General features: G+C 36.6%; 1 long non-coding RNA gene across 1 annotated transcript; it reads left to right on the plus strand.

Annotated features, from left to right (window-relative positions):
- The first annotated feature begins 328 nt into the window (after positions 1 to 328).
- LOC125154938 (uncharacterized) lies at positions 329 to 13,730 on the plus strand. The gene is made up of 3 exons (XR_007147989.1): positions 329 to 596; positions 3,095 to 3,105; positions 13,720 to 13,730. It is a non-coding gene; the product is annotated as an uncharacterized LOC125154938 (long non-coding RNA).
- Positions 13,731 to 17,673: the final 3,943 nt, after the last annotated feature.

The following is a 17,673-nucleotide window of genomic DNA, read 5'->3' on the forward strand; positions in this document are numbered from 1 at the left end:
ACCTTGACTGTTTGTGCGTGTGGAGACCCCGCATAGAGAATAAGCCCAGCTACAATATATTTGACTGAGTCAGGACCTTTAGGTCATAGCTGAGTCATAGCAAGTTCGACCCCCTAAAATTAAAAGATACCAAATGCATGACACCACAGTTATGTGTGATCATGGGCTGATTAGTCATTAGTCCATCGAGATGTCCCATTTGAGAGAGATGAAGGATTGGATTCAAGAATTCCATGGCCCTGAAGTAAGAACCAGATGCCAGGTATAGTTCCGTTTTAGAAACCCCCACGTTGAAATGGGCCCGGACCGAGAAGAGGTACACGTTCAAGCAAGGATTGCTGGTTTCTCGAGGCTAGCTGATTAAGCTCTTTCGGATAGTTGAGATCCATAGAGAACTGCTCTAGAACAGGATAAATGCACGACCAAACACTATATGTCTTATGTAATATATATAGATTATAGTACCTGCCTAATATTCATGGGGACTAGCGATTAATGCACGATATACATAGTATGGTTTATGTAATATATATAGATTATAGTACCTGCCTAATATTCATGGGGGCTAGCGATTAATGCACGATATACATAGTATGGTTTAATCAAGCCCGAATGATATTTCCTATTCGCATACGCAATTCTCCGATCTATCCCTAACAAACTAGGAGGGGTCCTAGCCCTAGTACTCTCCATCCTAGTCCTAGCAATCATTCCAATCCTCCACACCTCCAAACAACGCGGAATAATATTCCGACCTCTAAGCCAATGCTTATTCTGACTCCTAGTAGCAGACCTCCTAACCCTAACATGAATTGGCGGCCAACCCATAGAATACCCCTTCATCACCATCGGCCAACTAGCCTCCATCTTATACTTTTCAACCCTTTTAGTCCTAATACCCATTTCAGGCATTATTGAAAACCGTCTCCTCAAATGAAGAGTCTTTGTAGTATATAAATACCTTGGTCTTGTAAGCCAAAAAAGGAGAATACACACCCTCCCTAAGACTTCAAGGAAGAAGCAACAGCCCCACTATCAGCACCCAAAGCTGAAATTCTTTCTTAAACTATTCCTTGCTAATACCAGAAACCAACCCCACAACTTTCATAATTCATATATTGCATATACCCGTACTGTGCTTGCCCAGTATGTCCTTATTTCCCACAAAATAAACCAAGTAAAAACCCCCTATCACCACAACTCAAAACTTACAATGTAAAATTAACCTATTAACTACTAACACACCCACAGACAACACGTACCCATATTACATAAACCATACTATGTATATCGTGCATTAATCGCTAGTCCCCATGAATATTAGGCAGGTACTATAATCTATATATATTACATAAACCATACTATGTATATCGTGCATTAATCGCTAGTCCCCATGAATATTAGGCAGGTACTATAATCTATATATATTACATAAGACATATAGTGTTTGGTCGTGCATTTATCCTGTTCTAGAGCAGTTCTCTATGGATCTCAACTATCCGAAAGAGCTTAATCAGCTAGCCTCGAGAAACCAGCAATCCTTGCTTGAACGTGTACCTCTTCTCGGTCCGGGCCCATTTCAACGTGGGGGTTTCTAAAACGGAACTATACCTGGCATCTGGTTCTTACTTCAGGGCCATGGAATTCTTGAATCCAATCCTTCATCTCTCTCAAATGGGACATCTCGATGGACTAATGACTAATCAGCCCATGATCACACATAACTGTGGTGTCAAGACCACATAACTGTGGTCTTCCTTGTCATGGTCGCCACCTCATGTTGATCAGACTGCAGTATGATTCTCCTGTAGTATGTTCAGTGATCCTGACTGGCAGAACATAGGTCAGATGGAGGAACACTGGGAAATGTACTTCAGCTTCCTATCCAGTAGGAAGACTGTAGAAAGGAGTTTCAGTGGATATTGATTAGTCAATCTGTACTGATGCCACAGAGCCATTGTTTGATTTTCCCTTTTCCTCACTTACTCAAATCTAATCAATTTGTAGAAGTTGCCAGTTTTATCTACAAAATAAATCTTGAGAACATCTACAGTTCTCACTGTTACATCTCATCCCATCATGACTATTTGCAGTAAATTACTATAATATTTCTCAAAACAGTCTAATGTCTTGCACTTTTGTTTTTATATATCCACTCTCCCTCATGAGCCAGTGATCTTAAAATGTTAAATCATGACAGAAAACATGATTATGGTGATGGTTACATTTGTCAAAACCTATTGATTATTAAATTTAAAATATATGAATTTTGTTGTGTATAAAATACACCTCAGTAAAATTGATTGAAATATAAAGATCAGTAAAATCCCAGTCTTTCATGAAGAAACCCCTTGAAGGCCTTCTCATTTTAGGAGGATCAAATCCAAAATTCTTGCCCTAAACTTCAGAGCAATACATGATCTTGTTGTCCCTTACACTTGTCTGGCTTCTGCTCCTTGTCACCTAGCTCCTACACATTTTTAGCTGTTGTTCTGCAAACACAAATATCTGGCCTGCCTCAGTTTTTTCTATTTCTATTATTTTTAACTGGCTTTATATTTTTATACTGCGTTCATAGTTCAGATCTCCACTGAGTTCTTTCCTGGCTACTTCATTTACATCAATGTCTTCCTCTTCTTCCTTGGGGAATGAGCAGTAATTAGTGTACTTATGACTATCATATTTATTCATATTTGATATTATTTTTGTCCTCAGTCATTATTTGTCTGTCCTTTAGGAAAAAGCAAGTTTCTTCAATGCTTTTTGTTTTGTATCTGGATGGCCTACAAGAGCTTATGGTATATAATAGGTAGTAAATAAGAATGCCTTGGGAAAAATATAATCATAAGATAATGCCCCTTATTGTGTGCAGATAGGAAGCTTTATACAGAAATAAAGTCATCTGCTTAATACCCATCACCTTTAGGAATAAAATCTTAGTCTTTTCGCTTTTAGAAAACCTTTACCAGACCCATTCTAGTCCAAGAGGAAAGGGGGTAACATCAGATTTTCTTTAAATGTTGTTAATAATTTCGTCACATGTCTTTTATAAATTTAAACTTCAGTTGAGCTATTTTCTTTTGGCCCACAAAAGATTTTTGTAAAGTCAACAAATAGTCAAAATAAGGGAGGTGTAGACAGGAATCTACGGGATTGAAATTTTACAGAGATTGAAAAATAGGCAGCAAATGAGATGATAATTAAATGTCAAGGACTTTACACCAGAGAAGTGATCTTAGAAAATTGCTGTGAGCATCATGGTTTGATAACTTAGGAGCTATGCTGAATCAGGCTTCTCTGCAGCTGAAACTAGTCTTTGAGTTTGGGGCATTTCATAATGTCAATCCCATGGCCTGTACCTGCCAGCAACAGAATTTCTAGAAAGGTGGGGATTGTCCTTTATTCAGCAACAACATTCTCAGCAGCCAACTGTCCAGTAGGGGCAATCCCACCAAGGATCTCCTTATGAGACGTTTTGCTGGTATTCCAGAACTCTCATATATGTATTTCAGATCTATACTGTGTACCCACAGTGGGAAGACAGTGGATTTTAACGTTATAAGATAATTTCCCAAATGTATCTAGATGTCATAAAAGGGTATTATTAAGCTTCTATAAAAATACTCAAAGCTATTCATTCATTCTATAGTTTTTGAATTATTTATAATGCACAAATTCTCATTACAGAATTATGTTAATAAAAATAATTTGTGTGGTAGAATTGAGACTGTAGAAATGGTGCCACAAATTAAAAGGGAGGGGAGAAACAAGCAGAGAATTAGCAAAAATATCTTTATTTGCAATAAGAGATATTATCCGGGAAATCAAAAGATGTTTTTTTTTTTCATTTTTTTTCATTTTTGAGAGACAAAGAGAGACAGAACACGAGTGGAGGAGGATCAGAGAGACGGGACACAGAATCTGAAGCAGACTCCAGGCTCCAAGCTGTCAGCACAGAGCCCTACACAGGGCTCAAACCCATGAACCGCAAGATAATGACCTGAGCCGAAGTTGGACACTTAACCGAATAAGCCACTCAGGTGCCCCAAAAGATGATTTTTTAAATACCTATCATCCTCTGTATTTCTAGGATAAAAAAAGATTTTTACTGCTCTCTCTCTTTTGTGCACACTGTAGATACCCAATGTTTCTCGACTCCACCAAGCACTGAATCAAGACTGTATTTCCAGTTTAATATGATCTGTCAGTATATAGAATTTTCAGAATTTATAAAATTACAAATTCTATGACTAAAACTTTTAGTTTATGTTTTCTGTCTTGTAGATTTAAGTTAAATTTACTTTGTATTCTATAGTCTGTTTACCAAAAATGTTAAATAAAGAGGAGAAGGCTCACTTTCCATTTATGCCTGACCCTGTTAAATCATTCTCTCTGCTCAATTGTATTGACTGATGCATCTTTTAGATTTCTCTTTCCTAAATATTAAAAAAAAAATTAAAAAGGAAGGGCACCTGGGTGGCTCAGTCAGTTAAGCATCTGATGTCAGCTGAGGTCATGATGACATCAAGGCTCGTGAGTTTAAGCCTGGGTTGGACTCTGTGCTGACAGCTCAGAGCCTGGAGCCTGCTTCAGATTCTGTGTCTCCCTCTCTCTCTGTCCCTCCCCCTTTGTCTCTCTCTCTCTCTCTCTGTCTCTCTCTAAAAAATAAATAAACATTAAAAAAATTTAAATCTCTCCTCCTTATATAATTTTTTCAATAAATCCCTGATTTCCTAGATCATTTCCAACTTTAATGGCTAGTTATTGTCAGGATGTCTTGTGGCTTGATCTTTCTTCTCTTAACTCCTAAATTTTGGTTTTCCCTGGTGGACCATCTTCTATTTTCTATACACTCCCTCTAGAAAATTTCATCCATGTAGAGCATTTAAAATTTTTTTTAATGTTTATTTATTTTTGAGAGAGAGACAGAGCATGGGCAAGGGAGAGGCAGAGAGAGAGGGAGACACAGAATCCGAAGCAGGCTCCAAGGTCCAAGCTGTCAGCACAGAGACCAATGCAGGGCTCAAACTCACCAAAACTGTGAGATCATCACCTGAGCTGAAGTCAGATGCTTAACTGACTGAGCCATCCAGACACCCCTCATCCATGTAAAGCATTTAATTCTCATCTATATTGTAAATCTATACTTTATATCAGCAATCCATCTTTCTGTTTCAGAATTCTTTTCAACTCCTGGACATGTATACAAATGCATTATATATATATATGTATATATACATATATATTTATATATATATATACATATATATATATATATATATAAATATATATATATATATATATAACATAATAGTTGTTCCTGGACATTTTTAGTGATGTCCCTATCTGCATCACAAATGCAGCTGTTTTCCAAATAAATTATCTTTCCTATGTTCTCAAACTTAGTGAATGGACTCACTATCTTTTCATTCACCTTAGTCAGGAAACTGATTTACTGAAGATATCTTTTCTCTTTGATTCCCCAGACCCAATCACCAATCCTTATTACTTGTGCCTTATTTCAGGTCAGTACTCTTCTCTTTATCTAAACGATTGTCAATATTATTTAAGCACATGTCTTCTGTCTGCCTCAATAGTCTCCACATGTTTTCTCTCTCCTTATTCAAACCTTGTTATCCTACAGTCCAACCTTGTCACTGCTTCTGAAGGTATCTATTTGTAATACAATTCTGAACGTGTTGATCTGTGGTCTCAAACGTACAGTAGCCCCCTAGATTTCCATAAGATGGTTTCTAAAGTCATTCACACATAAAAACTCTTTGTTATCCTTATTGCCTACCAATTCAGTCAGAGCTCTTATTTTTCTTCCTTCCACATCTTATACACATGTGCCCATATAAACACACACACACACACACACACACACACATACACACACACTTTTTGATCCGGTAACACTGAACTACTTCAGTTACCCAATACCTTTGCAAACACTTTTTTTTCTGTTTTGTCAGCTTGGCCATCCAGTGTGAAGAACTCAGCCTATGAAAAAGCCCCCTGACTCTTCCTCACATATTTAAGTACACCTTTCTCTATCAGTGATTATAGCAATCACTGTAAATAGGTAATGTCCTGTGCATATATCAGCCTTTTCACTTTTCATCACACTACTTTTTTTTTTTTTCCACATCTCTGTGCTATCATGACACTCTTACATCTTGAATAGAAGATCCACTATTTTTTCCCTCTCTTTCTTGGAAACTAGTAAACTATCTGGAAGATATAAAAGCCTCAGTGAGAAATAAAATATTGACTAAAGAACTGACTATATTTTAGATAACATAAAGTTAATATATTTTACATTTAATTCTGCAATGTACTTTTATACATTTATAAAATATTTTGTAATATTTTATAGTCAATGTTAATCTTGTGTGAATTATTTCATTCTTTTTTTGAGTGTTGGTTAAATCTCATCATGCATCATTTTATGGGATACATATACTACTAAGTTTATGTATTCTCATACAGTTCTCTAGCAAGGACACTTTTTTTTTCTTCTGTTCGAGTAAGTGCTCTCAATACATTGAAAAGTACTTTATTTTAATAATTCACTTAGCATATATTCTGACACATTATAAATTCATGAGACAGCCACATGAATGTCATAAGGTTTTTTTACATGCTTTTTATTGTAATCTGGTGTATTTATGATGCTATTGAACTCATAACCTGAGCCATGCATTACTGAAAGGTTAGAACTCCCTTGAAGTCTGTCCTTGGTTGAGATGTTTTTGAGACTAATGGATAAGAACAGCATAATATTTGAGTATTGTAAGCCATTTGTTCACTAGAGAAAAAATACCTTTCAAGGTTAAATTTTATACTGAAGAGTTTTCATTTTTTTAAGATGACTAAGAACTTTGTTTTTTATTTTATAAATTAATGATTACATAGGTGATAAAATGAGAGATAAAGAAATTTAGATATAGATGTGTGTGTATGTATGTCTATCAAATCTGTAAAACAATTGAAAGCCAATTGATGAGGACAGGTAAAGAAATATCTGAAGCTCATAATAGTGTAAAGAATCTCTAATTTTATTAAAAAATAATAGTATATAATAATATATTTATGTATCACACAAGTTTAACTATATAATAAATATTTTAAGCTCTTATTCTTTATCTTTTTTGATGAGAAAATATACATACACATTAAGTAGAAATAATTAATTAGTTAAATCAATTAATAAAAAGTAACATTAGGAAATCAATTTCTTCTAATAGAATCCCCATCTTTCTATAAACATGAAAATAGGGTCATTTTATATTTAGGTTACCTTCTAAAATAAAACTTACCTCATGGGGGAACCTGGCTGGCTCAGTGGGTAGAGCATGGAACTCTTGATCTTGGGGTTGTGAGTTCTACCCAACGTTGGGTGTAGAGATTACTTAAAAATAAAATCTTTAAAATAAAACCTCTATCAGGGCTCCTGGGTGGCTCAGTCAGTTAAGCATCCGACTTCGACTCAGGTCATGATCTCATGGTTCTTGAGTTGGAGCCCCTCATTGGACTCTCTGCTGACAGCTCAGAGCCTGGAGCCTGCTTCAGATTCTGTGTCTCCCTCTCTCTCTGTTCCTCCCCCTCTCACACACTCTCTCTCTCAAATAAATAAACATTAAAAAATAAAATAAAATAAAACCTCTACCATTTAGCCAGAGGATGTTCAATATTTTTAACATAAACTTTTTCACTTCTCCAGATGGTTTCATATTGAAACTCCTCTTTTGCTCCAATCTCAGCATCTATCAGTATATTCAACGCACTTGTAAAATGTTTAAGTTTTCTTATTATTCAATAGTTTGTGTTAGGGCCACTCAAAGTATATTTGTAGGTATTAAAGGACATGGAAGCCTTGACCCAAGGCTTAGAAATTTCCAGAATTCTCTAGTGACAAGATTGATGAAAAGATATCACATTTACAGAGATGCAACAGCCTTATTTATACATCACAATAGCCCTAAAAAGCAAATGATTTTTCCTGTTTTACAGATGAAAAACTGCAAATTAAAAGAAATTAAGTAGCCTACCTTTGTGAAGCGATCAATAAATAACATTGCTGAGATTTTAATCTAGCTGTATGTTGAAGATTGCTATTTTCTCTGATTGATTGTTTGAAGTTGTTTTAGGTTGGCGGCAATATTCCTCAAAATAAGTCCTCAGCAGAAATAAGAATGTCATTGCCATGTTAGCTGTCTTTCAGCTGCACATTATGATATTTAAATTAACTCTTGCAAGGAGGTTCAATGGGAAACAGGTGATGGCTTTTCCATTCTGTTTTTCTCTGTCATACAACTTAAAATTTAGGTATTTTATCCTTGAAAGAAATGGGTTGACATATTTCAATAAATACCCTACTATTTTTATGGTAAGCTCTATGCTTATATTCTGCATGTATTCATTTAAATTGGCGTTCTGGTATGGTTATGATCTGTTCTTATTCCAGCCTGCAGACATAAGCCATGATTCTTAAAGTAATAATAGTTAAAAACTGGCCTCAAGTTACAATAAAATAGAAACCGCGAAACTCTATGCCCTTGATCTTTAGGAAAAGTTAAAACGCTTTGAGAATAAATCTGAATGCTAGTATCAAAGGGATGTCATTTTGATAAAAAATTTACACCAGTGTGATTAATCTAGTGTTAAGGTAATTCTGATTTCCTCTTTAAATATAATGTTTCTAATTATCAGTAATTGAAACTAATTTTGGTATACAGCTCTTATTAAATAAGACAAATGCTGCATGAAAAATGGCATGACCTTTTCATTGTTGCTTTATCAGGACATTTCTCTAGACATCTTTTTTTCATTTCAAAGCTTTCTATGTCTTCAAAGAGCTCAGTAAGGTATAGCTTGCTCTTGCTGTGACTCCAGACTTGTACATTTGAAAGGAGAACTTATAATTTACCACAGACAGCAAAATATTGTAGCATGAGGTAAATAGCAAAACAAATTATTTTATCATAGAAAGACAAACATACATATTTGAAGAGAATGTTTTTTTTTTTTTTAATGCTTATGTATTTTTGAGAGAGACAGAGACAGAAAGCGAGTGAGTGGGTTGGGGCAGAGAGAGAGGGAGGCACAGAATCTGAAGCAGGCTCCAGGTTCCGAGCTGTCAGCACAGAGTCCAACGCAGGGCTTGAATCCACGAACCACAAGATCATGACCTGAGCTGAAGTCGGATGCTCAACCGACTGAGCCATCCAGGCGCCCCGAAGAGAATGTTTTAAAGACATTGATGCAGGCTGGCTGGGTTCGGCAACGCGATGGGGTCCTGTGGGACCAGCCAAGAGGGTCTCTGGCTTCATTCAGGATAGAAATCAAATGCAAGCTGAGAGGAAGTGAGAGCAGAATTTATTAAAGGCAGAGTGAGGGTGTAGATACAAATTGTCCAGGAGACTAGGAAAGGAAAGGAGAGTGAGTCTTAATGTTTGCTTGGGGCCTGGGGTTTTTATCGAGGATTGTGGTCTGGTGCTTGTGTCTTTTCAGTAATCCAGGAACAAACACAAGTGTTTAGATGTTCTCCATAAGTCACTTATGCCCTGGAACCAGGGATCTTGATGAGCTGGTCTTAGAAAACCTTTGTGAGGACTCTGTTGGGTCACTTCTTAGATGTTGTCTCTTGTTCTGGAAGACACCAAAAAAATCCTTAACTCCTTGACCTTTACAAGGAGGACATACATTATCTGTTCTATAAGGCATGTGTTAGGCAGGGGGATACAGATCCTAGCAAGATCAGAAGCAGGAAAAGGATCAAAGAAAAAAGAGCTTTCTTCGTGGGGTCCCTTCAGTTTCCCTGTCTCAACATGAAGAATTGTGTTTATGTGCAGTGATAATTTGGGATTTTATTCTGCTAAATATTCTCAGAATGCTTATATGTTTCAGAACTCATCTGATATGTCCCCTAGTGGAATATTCACATTGAATCACTACTGGATAATTTCCCATAGCATATGATGAATGGGAAAGAGTGTTTGAAATTCATCATTGCATTCCTGGAAGCTGTAGAGGCTGCTTTTAGGCCACAGGCTTGGGCGATGGAAACTTGAGCAAGGCAAAAGGGGTCCCAGTGACCACGGGGCTGACTGCAAATAGGTGCATTAAGCAACCCACCTTGAAACAGCCATAGGCCCTAACTGATCAATTAACCAGGCACAGTTTCTAAGATTACCAAAAAAGGGAAAATTCCATATCTCCCCATACTCCCTCCCTCTGCCCTATAACTGTGGCCCCTTATGATAGGGGAAGATAGGATTCAGTAGGCAGAGTGGGAAAGATTAGGACCCGAGGTCCTTGGGTGGAGGAAAATACCTATTTTGGAACAATGCTGGGAGTGTCTGACCACAGCAAACCCCCTCAGGTGTAAGGTTCCTCTTAAGAATGTAACAGACCCCACCTATGCCCCCTCAGGTTTCCCTCATGAATTTGACAAAAGACCTAAGTATGGCCACAGGCCACCCCTCATACAACGGCAATAAGCCAATAAGGAATGGACAACCCAGCACCTAGAGTTATCAAGCCAATAAGGGTAGAACCTGAGAAGGGTCGAGGGGGAAGGGGAGGGGAAGGGCTGGCCAGAACCTTCGAAAGGACCCTTGTGTATAGTCTTAGGGCATTCACTTTCGAATGTCCCCTCTCTGTAAAGAGAGCTTTCCTAGTATTCTTCTTTTCTGATTCTAATAAACTTTTGCCTGCTGCTCATTTTGTGTCCACCTCTTCCTTCTTTGAAGCTGCTAGACAACAAATCCTGGGTATTGAGGTAAGAAGAAATCCTACAACACTCTCACCACTTCCTTGTCGCTGACAGTCTGTCCTTTGCCATCCAGCTTGCTGCACACTTGCAGTGTATTCAGTAAACATCTATCTCTTTTGTTCTGCCTTCAGTGGATTCTCTCACCACTGTGCTGCTGGCCCCCCCACCCATTTGGCACACCTACATTTGGTGGCCCCTCATCTGATTGGAGAGCCCCGTGGGAGCAATTGATTAACTTTTTGCCTTGTCAGTTAAACCTATAGCCTATGGAGGCAGCTAGTGTCTTCTTCATCATCTTTAGTCCTTTTACTCTCTTTTCTTTAAGTTATCCTAACTGAATTTGTGATAATTTAATTAAAAAATATCATGTTTAAAATAGAGTGTATTACTTAATCAGAAATGGTTTGAATTTAAATGGTTTGAATTAAAGGTATTCATTTAATTGTATGAATACTCAGGACTCGCTATCAACTCAAGTGAATCTTGTAGAAATTATGGAATAATGTTCTCAAATGGAAGGAAAGAGGGCTGGGAAGAAAGAAGAGTACATTTTATCATCCTGTGCTTATTGGTTGAGACTGTTTCCTTGACATTTTTTGGCATTAACAGAAAAGTAAGCAAAATTAGCAAAAACAAAAGATAAGAAGTCAGTGCCTACAACTTTGTAAAAGGCTTTCAAATCAATGGGCCCTGTATAAAGACAGCCTTCATTGAATAAACTCAAGAAAAAGGTATGGGTCTCATCTTCTTCCCCTGATGTCTGATCTCCATAGCAAGAACTGTTCTTTTAGGGATAGGTATTATTCCTCACTGCTTGGGGCAATTACCCAGACCCAGCCTCCAGGGCGGGGTCCCTGGAGCTCTGAATCTCCAGAATCCTTTCCTTAGGCCTTGCTTTTCCTGCATTTTGCAACATCAGAACATCTTAATTTCAATACCATGTAGTTCTATTTTTTTTTTAAGATAACACACTAAATGTGTAATTAGTGTTATTACCACTTAAAGGGAGGCAGAGTAACAATAGTTGTGTATAGCATGATGACATTTATGAACATAAACGGCATTTTAGTTACTCATGGAAACACACAGAAAAAGGACTACAAGAACACACAGCACTTAGGGCATATCTTTGGGAGGAAGTGATATCTAATTGGATGACATGAAATTTCATTTTTTTTGGTTCTAAATATTTGTTTTCTAAATTAAAAAAAAGTGTCACCAGCTGGACTCCAAGACCTGATCTTTAACAACTTCCTGCTTATAGTCACCAAACTTTGTCCCACATTTTTTCTTAAATTCTTCTTTCCAGCTTATCTCTTAACTTAAGCAAAAGACCCTAAGGGCATAACATCTCAGTGATGGAAACCAAAACTACCCCTCAATCAATAACAACTGTCTGGAGGAGCCCTGGTGTCCCAGACCACTCAGACCAGTTTGAGCTAAACCCTGGACTCACACCTGCCCAGATGGACCATGGAGTGACCTCTGGAATGGCCATCTATTACCTTTACCTGATTTTAATACTAAAATCTCCATCCAAAGGGGAGCACAAGCCTCATTTACATAACATACAATATATATACGGACATGTTAATTAAAGCTGCTGTGCAATCTTACACCTGCCTCTATATGTGATGACAAGGTTCCCCTATCTAAATATTCATCCTAACCTTAAATAAAAGGCACCCACTACCTCTTGCTTGGAGTCACGGCTTTGGAAGTTATTCCCTGTGATGTCTTCATTTGCTGCAGACAAAGCCTACCTTGTGTGACAACTTCACCTGGTATAGTTTCTATCTGGGGCTCACTGGGGAATAAACTCACATTAGGTCAGTTACAAAAGCACATATAGTTTTCAATTAAAGGTGTATGAAACAGATGCTATATAAAATTGAGTCGCTTAAAAATAAGGTTAATTAAAAAATGTAATAATAAATTAGTTATAAACATCAAAAGCATTGAAAATACACCAGGGCTATTTGTATGTCTAGGTTAGGACTGCTACTTCAGTTGTACTCTCTAAAACAAGAACTGTATATTGCTACATATATAGTGTTTGGGTTCTCTTCTCTCTCAGATAAGAGCATAGATAACATTTCTAAACAAAACAAATTCAGTGCTAATGAACCGCATCTGTTTCAGGCTTCACAAATTTTTTCATCTCAAAAAGCAAGACCAATATGAGAAGAATTTGAAAAAACAACCAGAATACTGATGGAAAGGCTGCACAACTGGAGAAATTAAAAATAAAAATTACCTGAATCTATTTTGTGGAATACATTTTTTTAGGCTTCTAGCCAAAAGAAAATACTTCTTACTTCACTATTGGGAGTATTAAATTTCTCAGAAAAATGGAGGGATGCTATTAGGTAGATTTTTCTATCTTTAGAGAAGGACTTTTGGCAATTTTTTCTTGTTATTGCTGTTCAGTTAAAAAATATTGATTATTCTAAGGGTGTTCACTTTGTTTCAGTTGTCTGTTATTTAGTGTTATGTTACTGAATAGGTCCCTCATGTCACTTCATTTCCTGAGCAATGAAGTTGTGCAAAAATTTTCTTTTTTTTTTAATTTTTTAACGTTTTTATTTATTTTTGAGACAGAGACAGAGCTTAAGCAGGGGAGGGGCAGAGAGAGAAGAAGATCCAGAATTCGAAGCAGGTTCCAGGCTCTGAGCTGTCAGCACAGAGCCCAACGTGGGGCTTGAACTCACAAACGATGAGATCATGACCTGAGCTGAAGTCAGACACTTAACTGACTGAGCCAACCAGGCACCTCCCCCGCCCTTTATTTTTTTTTTTTAATTTTTTAACGTTTTAAAAATTTTCTAATTAAAGCCACACTAGTTCTATGCATGGAAGATTATGTCATCAAAAGTAGAAAACGCTATTTTAAAGTTAACCATACAATCCTCATCTTTAATAAAAGCAGCTCCTATAAGATATATAGATACATGGATGAATATATCTATATATCTTAAGAAAGAATATAAATGTATGTCTCACCATTTCTTTCTTTCTTTCTTTCTTTCTTTTTTTTTTTTTTTTTTGAGAGAGAGAGAGAGCATGTGTGCACAAGCAGGGGGTGGCTAAAGGAGAGAGAGAGAGAGAGAGAGAGAGAGAAGACACACAGAGAAAGAGAAGGAGAGAATATTAAGCAGGCTCCATGCACCAGTGTGTAGCTCAAAGCAGGGCTCAATCTCATGACAGTGAGATCATGACCTGAGCCAAAATCAAGAGCTGGGTATTTAACCCAACTGAACCACCCAGACACCCCTTTGTCACACTATCTCCATATCTACATCTAAATCTGTAGTTCTTTACATGTCCTAAAAAGGAAAAGACCATTGAACACAGATGTTAAAATTTATTTTTAGCTTTTTAAAATTTTTTTTTCAACGTTTATTTTTATTTTTGGGACAGAGAGAGACAGAGCATGAACGGGGAGGGGCAGAGAGAGAGGGAGACACAGAATCAGAAACAGGCTCCAGGCTCTGAGCCATCATCAGCCTAGAGCCCGACGCGGGGCTCGAACTCCCAGACCGTGAGATCGTGACCTGGCTGAAGTCGGATGCTCAACCGACTGCGCCACCCAGGCGTCCCTAAAATTTATTTTTAGCTTTATGTAATATCAGGAATTTACTAAAATCTCATGTTTCTCAAAATACCTACTCTTATCTACTGGACAAAACCAGAATTTTTCCTTTAGGTCTATATTCATTGAAATACTATATATTATTTATGTCTTTATTCCTTATCATTTATTGTTATATGTAATGTATTTAATAATATATAAAATAAGTTTATTATTTTATTATTATATATAATATATAATATATAATATTTTATAATATATATTTTTAAGGCCAGTTTTCATCATGTACTGTTTAGTGTAAACAGTTGCAGATATTATCTTAAAGGTTAAAGCATAAAGATGAATCCACTGTGCAGAGAAATAAAAGAAATAAAATAAAAGAAATAAAAAGAAATAAAATAAATAAAAGAAAAAAAAGAAATAATGTCATGAAGGCATGAAAAGAAAAAAAAAGATGAGGATATTGGAGGCCCAGAGCACATCTTACAGTTTTGATAAGGATTTGTCTTATTACAAATTTTTAATTTGCTCTAAATATTTAAAATTATCTTTATGAATGAAGAGAAGTTTAACATCACTATAGCTTAATTATGATGGTCAATTTTGCAATCTTTTACACTGGTGCTGCATATATATACTTTTTTTTTCTTTCTCAGAAGAAAGACAAGGGATTTTTGCAAGAAGCATTTATATTTTATTTATTTTTTACTTATTTTTTAAAGTTTATTTATTTTGAGAGAGAGAGAGAGAGAGGCAGAGAGAGAGAGAGAGAGGGAGAGAGAGAATCCCAAGCAGGCTCTACACTGTCAGCACAGAACCTGACGTGGGCTCAAATTCACAAACCCATGAGATCATACCCAAGCCAAAATCAAGAGTTGGAGGCTTAACCAACTGAGCCACCCAGGCGCTCCAGCAAGAAGCATTTATATTTTAATTACACAGTGGAATATAGGCAATTTAACCCGCGGTGAAGTGAACACTCATTTATGTATAAAAATTGTATATCTTCCTCTTCCTCTTTGAATGATTTCTCCTCCTCTCATTGTGTACTCCTCCTACCTCTTTAGTCTCAGGCCTAGTTTGGATTTCAAATATTATGTGGTATAGTGGAAGAAGCATATGTTTTGCTGTCTGAGAGGAAGTAAATCCCAGTTTTATTATTATATTTTGCTATTTGTTTATTTATTTTGAGAGAGGGGGAAAGGGGCAGAGAGAGAGAGGGAGAGACAAAATCTCAAGTCTCCATCTTAGGAACCAGGAGATCATGACCTGAGCTGAAACCAAGAGTTGGACACTTACCTGACTGAGTCACCCAGGCATGCCCAAGTCTTATTATTTAATAGCTACATGAGAGATTATAGGCTTAATTGTGTTCTCCTATACATTATTTTATTGAAGTCCTAACCCCCAATACCTTAGAATCTGACTATATTTCACCATAGGGCCTTTTGCAATTAAATAAGTAATTAAAATTAAATGAGGTCACATGGGTAGGCTCTAATCCAATATGACTGCTAAGAAGAGGAAGAGACACTAGGAACATTTGCATACAGAGAAAAGGCCATGGGAGGACATGATGAGAAGACAGCATCTTCAAGCCAAGGAGAGAGAGTTTGGGAAAAACCAACCCTGCAGACATCTTGATCTTGAACTTTCAGCCTCCAGAATGTGAGAAATTTGTTGCTTAAACCACCCAGTCTGTGGCATTTCTGTTATGGCAGCCTTAACAAACTAAGACAATAACATTTAAAAAGTTTATATAGCCTTTCTGAATCTTACTTTCCTTATCTATTTATAATGGACTATATTGAGGAATAAGTAAAATAATCTAAAGGGTGCAATAATGTACATATTCATAAATCATATTTCCCCCTCTTGTGTTTTTGTTCTGACTTCCAACTCTACCATTCACTAAACTCCTGCCCACTCACTCAACTCATTTTCTCTAAGGGCAGAGTAAATAGAAGAAGTTAATAGACAAATGCATTTAGAGAAAGTTCACAAAATATTATTGAAATAATATTTTACTTTATTTTTATTTTCTTCAAGTTCTGGTAATCTTATTCTTGATGAATACATCCATTAGCACAATTTTTTTCTCCTAAGGTGATAATTTCAAAACTAATAACACCTTATCATATCTTACATTTACACTATTGAGTATAAGTAAATATAAAATGAAGAAAATTTCATCTTATTGTATAAGCAATTAATGAAACTTTTTTTTTTGCCTCAGAGCATTAAATACCAGTTTATTGGGGTTCCTGAATGTATATTTTCTCTGACCTTCTGAACTATAGTCAACTGTCGACTCAACATAAAGTATCTTTCCCTGCCCGAATTTCCTCCATTATCTTGGGGCAATTAGCTCCCACTTGGTAAAGAGGACACCTTTCCCGGCAGTGGAGAAAGCCCTGCAGCTGCCCATCAAAGATCATCTTGCCTATCAACACCGGTGCCCTCCTTCCCTAGCAATGTGCTCTAGCAAAATCAATCTTTTACTTTTGCACTGGCAGTTAGGCATCAGCTCTGAATCAGCTAAACTTCAAACAATCAGAGAAAATAGCAATCTTCAAAATACAGCTAGATTAAAATCTCAGCAATGTTATTTATTGATCGCTTCACAAAGGTAGGCTACTTAATTTCTTTTAATTTGCAGTTTTTCATCTGTAAAACAGGAAAAATCATTTGCTTTTTAGGGCTATTGTGATGTATAAATAAGGCTGTTGCATCTCTGTAAATGTGATATCTTTTCATCAATCTTGTCACTAGAGAATTCTGGAAATTTCTAAGCCTTGGGTCAAGGCTTCCATGTCCTTTAATACCTACAAATATACTTTGAGTGGCCCTAACACAAACTATTGAATAATAAGAAAACTTAAACATTTTACAAGTGCATTGAATACACTGATAGATCCTGAGATTGGAACAAAGGAATGGTTTCAATATGAAACCATCTGGACAAGTGAAAGAAAGTTTATGTTAAAAATATTGAACATATTCTGGCTAAATGGTACAGGTTTTATTTTAAAGATCTTATTTTTAATATCTACACCCAACATTGGGTTCGAACTCACAACCCCAGATCAAGAGTCCCAGGCTCTACCCACTAAGCCAGCTAGGTGCCCCCATGGTGGAGGTTTTATTTTAGAAGGTAACCTAAACATAAAATGACCCCATTTTCATGTTGAGAGAGAGAGAGGATGTGGGGGCTACTGTTAGTACCAATTCCTATAGGGTTACATCTCCACTAAATTTGGACTTTATTCCTTTTGTTCCCCCCTTGCCTGAAACAGTGGTG

Source organism: Prionailurus viverrinus, chromosome F1 (genome assembly GCF_022837055.1).
Source record: "Prionailurus viverrinus isolate Anna chromosome F1, UM_Priviv_1.0, whole genome shotgun sequence".
Classification (NCBI taxonomy): domain Eukaryota; kingdom Metazoa; phylum Chordata; class Mammalia; order Carnivora; family Felidae; genus Prionailurus; species Prionailurus viverrinus.